The sequence below is a fragment of the Pteronotus mesoamericanus genome, unplaced genomic scaffold (genome assembly GCF_021234165.1).
Source record: "Pteronotus mesoamericanus isolate MK-2021 breed Mesoamerican mustached bat unplaced genomic scaffold, CSHL_Meso_final contig_702, whole genome shotgun sequence".
NCBI lineage: Eukaryota > Metazoa > Chordata > Mammalia > Chiroptera > Mormoopidae > Pteronotus > Pteronotus mesoamericanus.
Window position 1 is genome coordinate 4,174,312 of NW_026555239.1, and position 8,257 is coordinate 4,182,568.

Here is an 8,257-nt window from a genome sequence, read left to right on the forward strand (position 1 = left end):
ATTACCTTGTCCAAGGTACCGTTGAGCATCAGTGAAACCAAGAAACTCACTGCCCACAAAACTCTGATGGGCTCCACTACTTACACCCAGCGCAGGAATCTCCTGCTCAAAACCTCCGAGGATGCTCTAGAGAAGCCGACCGTGGGAAGCTGGGGGAATGTTTTTACCCTATGACACCCAGCAGACAGCTCATTTCCTCAGCCATCAGGAAGACACTCAGGGATCATGGAGAGCTGCATCCCCCCCTCCAGGTTTTGAGTAGTCGGGGGGGTGACACAGACACATGCATCTGAAAAGAAGCTGAGACCAGCCCCGGGACATCAACAGCAGCTGGGAGAGAGCTCTCTGAGTGCTTTCTTTTCCCTGGCCTCATAAAATGGAGACCAGCCTCTTCTGATCTGTCCATGGGGGGGGGGGGGGGGGGCATTTTTTTAAATGTTTTTTGGTTTCTATTTTATTCCGATTCAAGAGAGAGGGGAATGAAGAAAGAGAGAAACACCGATTGGCCGCCTCCTGCACACACCCCAGCCAGGAATCTAGCCCGCAACCCAGGTATGCACCCTGACTGGGAATCGAACTGGCAACCTTTGGCTGCTGAGCGACGCTCCGACCAACTGAGCCATGCTGGCCAGGGAAGGGGGAAGTTTTTTTAAGTAATAAATCGCTCCTTTGGAAAAGCTAGCGTGGTTATTTTTTCTTTACTGAAATAGATGCTTTCTCTCTCAGACAGTTACCTTGACAGATGACACAGCTGCTCGTTTCAGTTCAATCAGCCAGAAACAAAATGGCACATTTTAACCCTGTCACTACAAATAATTGATTATCATTTGTAAACGGGGGGTCGTTCTCCCACCTATTTTAGGATCGTTCACTGCGAGAGGCTGCATACGGGCTCAGGGTAGCCCCGTAGCTGGTCTCCAGCGCCTTCAGTGCGCCCGTGTGCTGTCAAGCTCTTCATTTCCTCTCATACTTACCGGCTGTCTCCTTTCATGGAAGCAGGAATCAGAATCCACTTATCTTGCTCCTGAACAAGATTCCATAGAATAGAATAGTGGTATTTAGAATTTTAATGAATCCTGCACTCCGAATATGATATTGCAGCAATCTTAGGAGAATTGCTCCCCCCTCCGCACCCCCCCCGGGGATAAAGAAGCAGTTAGAAAACAACAGTTTCATGTTTTATACACCTGGGCAACTAGCAAACCCCTGACAATCACCAGTAATTCTCTTTGCTGAGAGCCAGGATCTTCCAACAGCTTGTAATTAGTACTGTTTAGCATTTAATTTGCCTTTAGTTAGGTAACAAGCATTTATTGATTACCTGGTAGGAATGGAGCGCTGTGCTGAGCACAGTATGGGGACAGAGTGATGAATGAGTACAGTCCCTACTTAGAGTCTACTTGGGGCTGAAAATGTACACTTCGGAAAAGGAATTTGAAAAAACAGCTACAAAATGTTTTCTTAACTATGCTGCCACAGGAAATTAGTCTTTCAGAATTCAAGGCTCTAGCTCCTGGCACACTCCGTTCTAAGGAGAAAAGTTCTTGCTGCATTCTGTCTCTTGGTAGGAATGGGGACTCACCAGTCATTCATCCTCTGGGCTCAGGACGTTTCCAGCCTTCTCCTCAGAAAAGCCCCAAGGGCGGTAGGGACCCAGGATAGAGTGGCCACCAGCCACTGAAAGTTGGTGTGTCTGCCTCAATTGGCAACCCCCACCTAATGTGTTTGGTAAAAATGGAGCCCTAGGTACCTACAGGGTGGCAGTCTCAGTAAGGCAAGATTAACTCATGATGGCCTCCTGGAGACTGAGTTTGAAGGCCAACTGGAGGCAGGTGGTGGACGTGAATTGGCAGCAGTTAGCAATAACAGGGATCCACAGCAATCTTGAGAAAGAAGTACAAAAATGGGAGGAATCATGCTACCTGATGTCCAAGTGTAGTACAAGGGCGTAGTAATTAAAACAGCCTGGTACTGGCCTAAGAACAGATGCATAGATCAATGGAACAGAATAGAGAGCCCAGAAATAAGCCCACACCTATGTGGTCAATTAATCTTTGACAAAGAAGGCAAGAACATACAGTGGGGTAAGGACAGTCTATTCGGTAAATGGTGTTGGGAAAATGGGACAGCTACAGGCAAAAAATGAAATGAGAACACCTTCTTACACCATACACAAGAATAAATTCAAAATGGATTAAAGACTTAAATGTGAAACCCAAAGCCATAAAACTCCCAGAAGAAAACAGCAGTAAAATCTCTGACATTGCTCTTAGTAATATTTTTTCTTATATGCCTCCTCAGGCAAGGAAAACAAAAGAAAAACAAATGACTGCATCAAACTAAAAAGGTTTTGCGCAGCAAAGGAAAATATCAACAAAACACAAGACAACCTGCTGACCGTGAGAAGATATTTGCCAATGATATATCCGATAAGGGGTTAATATCCAAAATGTATAAAGAATTCCTACAACTTAACCCACATATACACGAAACCTCCAATTAAAAAATGGGCAGAGGACCTGAATAGACACTTCTCCAAAGAGGACTTAACAGAAATCCAATAAACATATGACAAGATGCTCAACATCACTAATAATCAGAGAAATGCAAATTAAAACCACAAGATAATTACCTCACGACTGTCAGAATGGCTATCATCATTAAATCAATAAACAATTGTTGGAAAGAATGTGGAGAAGAGAGAACCTTCTTACATTGTTAATGGGATTACAAATTGATGTAGCCACTATGGAAAACAGTATGGATGTTCCTAAAAATATTAAAAAATGGAACTGCCTTATGACCCAGCAATTCTACTTCTGGGTATTTATCCAAAGAAATCCAGCATAGTAATTCAAAAAGATATCTGTACCCCTGTGTTCGCTGCACCATCATTTCCAATAGCCAAGATATGGAAGCGCCCTAAGGGTCGATTGGTAGACAACTGGATAAAAAAGCTGAGGTACATAAACAATAGAATATTACTTGACCATATAAAGAACAAAGGCTTACCATTTATGACAACATGGGTGAATCTAGGGAGTGTTATGCTAAGCAAAGTAAGTCAGAGAAAGAGAAAAACCACCCAATTTCACCTATATGTGGAATCTAAAGAATAAACAACAAAATAGAAACAGACTCATAGATATACAGAGAACAGACTGATCCAGAGGTTGCTGGATGGGAGGAGGGTTGGGGGATGGGTGGAAAAGGTGAAGCGCCTGAGAAGCAGAGATGGCAGTTACAGAATAGTCGCGGGATATAAAGTGCAGCCTAGGGAATATAAATAATACTGTAATAACTACATATGGTGCCAGGTGCAAACTGGACTTACTGGGGGATCACTTTGTAAATTATGTAAATGTGTAACCACTGGATAGCATACCTGAAACTAATACAAAATAATATTGAAGGTCAACTGTAATTGAGAAAAATAACTAAACGTTTAAAACGAACAGGGAAGGCTTCCCTGAAGGGCAGAGGAACGCACCAGAGCCGAGGAAGAGGGTGCGGGGGCAAGGTCAGGGCCGTGGAAGAGCAGGAGGCCCCATGTGGCGAGGCGAGGCTGAAGTCAGCCGTCGGGGGGCTGTTCCTGTCACCAGCGCGCCTCTGATCCCTCCTGTGAGCTAACCTCTCGACCCCAAGGATGGTGAAAAAGACACAGCCATGGCCTCCGGAGGCAGATGGTTGCTGGGCCCCGGGAGTGCCCTGAGAAGCACGGTGGCAGCCCCGCCCCGCCCCCAGCAGTGGTGGCCTGGGAGGGAGATGCCAGGGGGTTCTTGGCATAGACCACGGGCTTACAGCCTCATGCGGCGTAGCTCTGGTGAGCCCTGCAGAACGGCAGCGCGGGCCGAGGGGAGGGCCTGAGCAGGACACAGAGGCCCTGACAGCCGGTGCTTCGTGAACAGCCTGAGATGAGCTGCAAGCTACCGACTGCACTTGAGTAAAAAAAATAAAAATAAACATGGATTATAAAGGGGAGAATGGAGAGGCAGTAACACCAGCAGAAAAGAAGGTTTTCACCAATCACTTAAGCTTGTTGAGATGCACAGGAGGAGGAAGAGCATGTCCGTGGGCCCCAGCGGCAGGCTTTCCTTCTGCAGAGGTGGCCCGCTTACAGGGCGTTAAGACTTCCATTCCCAGCTGGTGCCCAATGCCGCAAATCTGGTAAAGATGACAACTTTAAGGAGGGTGGGATGCATTTCCTGGTTGATACTTATGCTTTAGACACATTTCACATTCTCTGGTTTTAAAGCATGCTTTTCATAGAGCCCAGCTCCCTTCCATCCGTGGTGGGGAGACAGGTTTAGAAATGCAGCTCAGATATCCAGTGCCAAGTAGCTTACAGGGATCCAAGTGTGAGAATGAAATTGTCATTTGACGTGTAAACTTGGCAAAGGCCCCGCAAGCCTTGGAGATGGCTGTGCTGGCCCAAGATGCGTGACAGGTGCTCTTGCAACTAATTCTCCTTGCCCTTGCTGGCGAAGTCAGTCACCGGCTGAAAATTCACGGTCCCCCGCCCCGCTCATCAGCTCCTCTTGGGTTGAGCCAATAGGCGGTTTGACCCTTGAGAGTCACAGAACGTTCAGGCTGGATGGAATGAGATACTTGGTCTGAGACCTGTTCATTAGGAGATAAAAGGGGTGTCCCCTTGTGGTCCCCCAAACAGCAGCAGAGCTGGAAGGAGAACCAGGTCCCTGTCTCCCTGGAGCGCGTCCTGTTTCCCCCCCTGGCGTGCCCCTCTCTGGCTCCCGCCCCATTCGCCTCCCAGCGCGCGCCCCACTCCTCACACTCAGCAGCCTCCCCGCGTCCAGGTGCGAATCTCTGACGTGCTGGCTCTCTGCCCCCACCTTGTCTCCTGTTCGCTGCCAAGGGTGCACGTGAGCTGGCCCCCGGCAGTATCCCATTGGAGGTGCCAGGAAAGCTCACTGGGCCATCAACCAGAGGCTTGAACCTTAGAGACCATCTACCACAAAACACCCCCTGGACAGACGGGGGGCCTGAACTGCTGAAGCCAGTGCATGGGCCTGCGCCATGCCTCTTTCCATATGTACTCAGGGAACGAGAGCAGAGTCCCAAGGGAACAGAATAGGGGGGAGTTAGGTTTGAAGGCTGGGGAGGCACTGAAATTGCGTCCCGTGGGCCCGGCTCTGGGCATCACCAATGGACACCAAGCACCAAGGACAGAGAGGAAGGGGGAGGCGTGCCCAGTGTAGGAGGTAGGATGGTGTTCGTGGACACCATGCTTCTGGGTTTGGGGGTGGAAGGAGACGTCAGGCAAAGAAAGAGAACCGGGGTCCATCCCGTGGCCACACCGGGGTCAGGGAGGCAACGACTTGTCAGGAAAGGCATTCCAGAGGAAGAACGCAAATGACCAGGGTCATTGACAGTAAAGAGATCACAGAAACAAGGACAAAGGCACAGAGCCATGGGTGGGGGTGAGGAGGCAGGACACCAGCCTGGATCTTGCCTGGGGACGGAAAGCCTCCGGGGGCAGAACCAAGAGTGGCACGTGGAAGGTACAGGTCGGTGGTTCTCAGCAGGAATGAAGCTCACCCTCACCATGAAAGACAGCGCTCGGCAGTAAAGCATTGATTTTTATGCCAAACTGCCACCTAGCGAACGACCGACACAGCACAGCCCTGCTCCGGGTGCCACTGTACACGGAGGGGGCGGAGCAGGGAGCCAGGCGGGATGAAAGAGGGGAGTGGGGAGCTGCTGGGCCCAGGTGAGGGAGGCCCTGGGTCGGGCCAGGGCCTGCGGAAGTGGCCAGAGAGGACCACCAGCAACGGTGCGGCTGCCCCGGGGAGGTGACGAGCTTGTCAGGGACTGGATGTCCAGCTGTCAGGATGTTGGAGGACATTCCTTGCTGAGTAGGGCTGGACCCCCTGGCCAACACGCTGTCCCAGTCTGAAAGGCTGCTTCTATATGAGTGAAAGATGATGTCACCTGGGGAGGACTGCGGCCAAATCCTGCAGAACAAGACTTGCAGTGCAGCGTGATGGACACCAAAGGACAAGCCCTCCCCCGCCCCTCCGGCCCATTACAAACTGCGGTCACCTTGCTCAGAAAGGTAGGTAAACACCTCCCAGGACAGAGACTGCGGTCTCGAGGGCGACCTCGCTGAGCAGCTGTGAACTCCGATGTGGCCACCAGGGGGCGCCCGCCAGCAGCGCTGGGCACAGAGGATGCAGCGCGCAGGTTTTGTTTGTGCTTCCACTCCTGTGGCCACGCTATGGGGTGAGCAGGGCGAACATTGTCTCCACGATGAAAATCATGACACCGCATCAGAGAAATTCGATGACTTACCTGCTTAGGAGGGAGGGCTGCTGAATGAGTCAGTCGGTGCTGGTCCTCCTGGGTGAAGAAACTAAATGACAGGCCCTGGCCAGGTGGCTCAGATGGTTGGGGCGTCGGCCCACACATCAAAAGGTTGGGGTTCGACCCCTGGTTGGGGTGCATGTGAGAGGCAACCAATCTATTGATGTTTCTCACATTGATGTTTCCCTCTCCTTCCCTCTCTTTAGAATCAGTGGACATGTCGGGTGATGATTTAAGGAACTAAATGACAGGCTCCAGGTGGCACAGTATCAAAGCCAGAAAGAGAGCCTGAGATGGTCCCAGCCCACTGAGGAGCTGTTTGGGAGCAGAACCCTGCGCTGGTCCCCAGAGCCCGTCTGAGATCTCAGCGGCCCGTGAGGCCGAAGGCCAGGCACACTGACCCTGGGAACCGCTGGGGCGGTGGTTCCGTAAAACCGAATCCGCCAGGGCCTCTCACCCTCCTTGCCCGCCCGCGCCCCATTGGCACCTGCTGCAGCTACCCGACCCCATCACGCCGTTCCCCAGACTGGCTTTACCTGTAGGCTCACAGCGCCTTTTGCCTTGAATTACTTTGTCCCAGCTCCAGGTGGGCAAGGAAGGCACCGCAGGTACCAGTCTGCACACACTGCCCACAAACGCTGGCTTGGAACCGGACTGTCCAAGGACTTGGGTCACGGCGGCCCTGGGGGTGCTCTAATACAGCCCCACCCCTCGTGCTGTGGACCCCGAATCACACACCAGGGTAAAGGCCCTCCACCCCCAATCGGCAATCTAGTCACAAGCACCCAAGGGACCTCCTAGAAACAAAAAGGCAGCATCCCTTGATCAAACCCGCTCAGGGCTTCCTTTTTGTTTGCACAAAACCCAAACTCTCGGGACCGGCAAGCCCCTCCCAGAGCTGTGTGTGCTGCCCAGCACACCCCCCCCCCGCCTCCCCCACCCCAGCCTCCCCCACAGGTGGCTCCGCATCTGGGTCCCTCGCCTCCTTCACTCTCCAGGGCCTTTGGGAGCACATTGATTCCTGGGTCTTTCAAGTCTTCTTGAGCCTCAATTCGCCTCAGGTTTAGTGACAATGGTGCAACCTGCTCACCACCACGAACCACCCCCCACGCCTACAGCAGCGCCTGGCCCCCTGGCCCCTTGTAGGTGCTCGGGTGTTTGCTGGACAAGTCTGTACCACAAGGTGAAACGGCAACCAGGCTGGGCCGGCAGAGGGGTCTCACAGATCACCACTGCCTTCCTCTTGATTCACTGGCTTTACCTTCACTTTCTGGTTTTAGGGTGTTTATAAATGATTTGGGACATAGCAGACTGGATATTCCATAAACTAACGTGAGGTCTAGGGTGATTCTAGGTATTGAAATCAATTCTGGGATTTCACCTGAGACTTAAAGGAACCATTGAAAAAAAGAACATGACTTCCCAGAAAGCCTGAGCTTTGTCAGATGAAGCTACATCCTGGATTTTCCTCCCACGAGGAACCAGGAAGACAGACGTTGCCTTCCTAGTGCAGTGCGGTCCCACCACCCCAAGGCACGCACCTTGGTCATGGAGCCTCCCCAGGCCGAGACACCTGCAGCCCCCAAATCTCTCCCAGGCCCTCTTCTCCCCGCTCCGCCTTCCATCTCAGCTCACAGATGATGTCAAAGGTGGCAGACTAAAAATGAGGTGAATTCAACCCTTAAAAGTTGAATCTGAGTGGACCAGAGACACCCACCATGGGCCTGGGACCCTGTGCAGTCAGCTCCAGGGATGGGGAGTCAGTGGGGTGCACCCTCGCATTGCCCTGAAGTGCTGGGGGTACCGCGTGGGGCCCCTCCCCCTATCAGCACACGCTCGACACCAGGCCTGGGACACGTCTTTATTAAAGATGCAAGCAAGCACAGAAATCTCAAGTGGGTGCTCAGTCATATCCATACAGTACGAAAAATAGAAA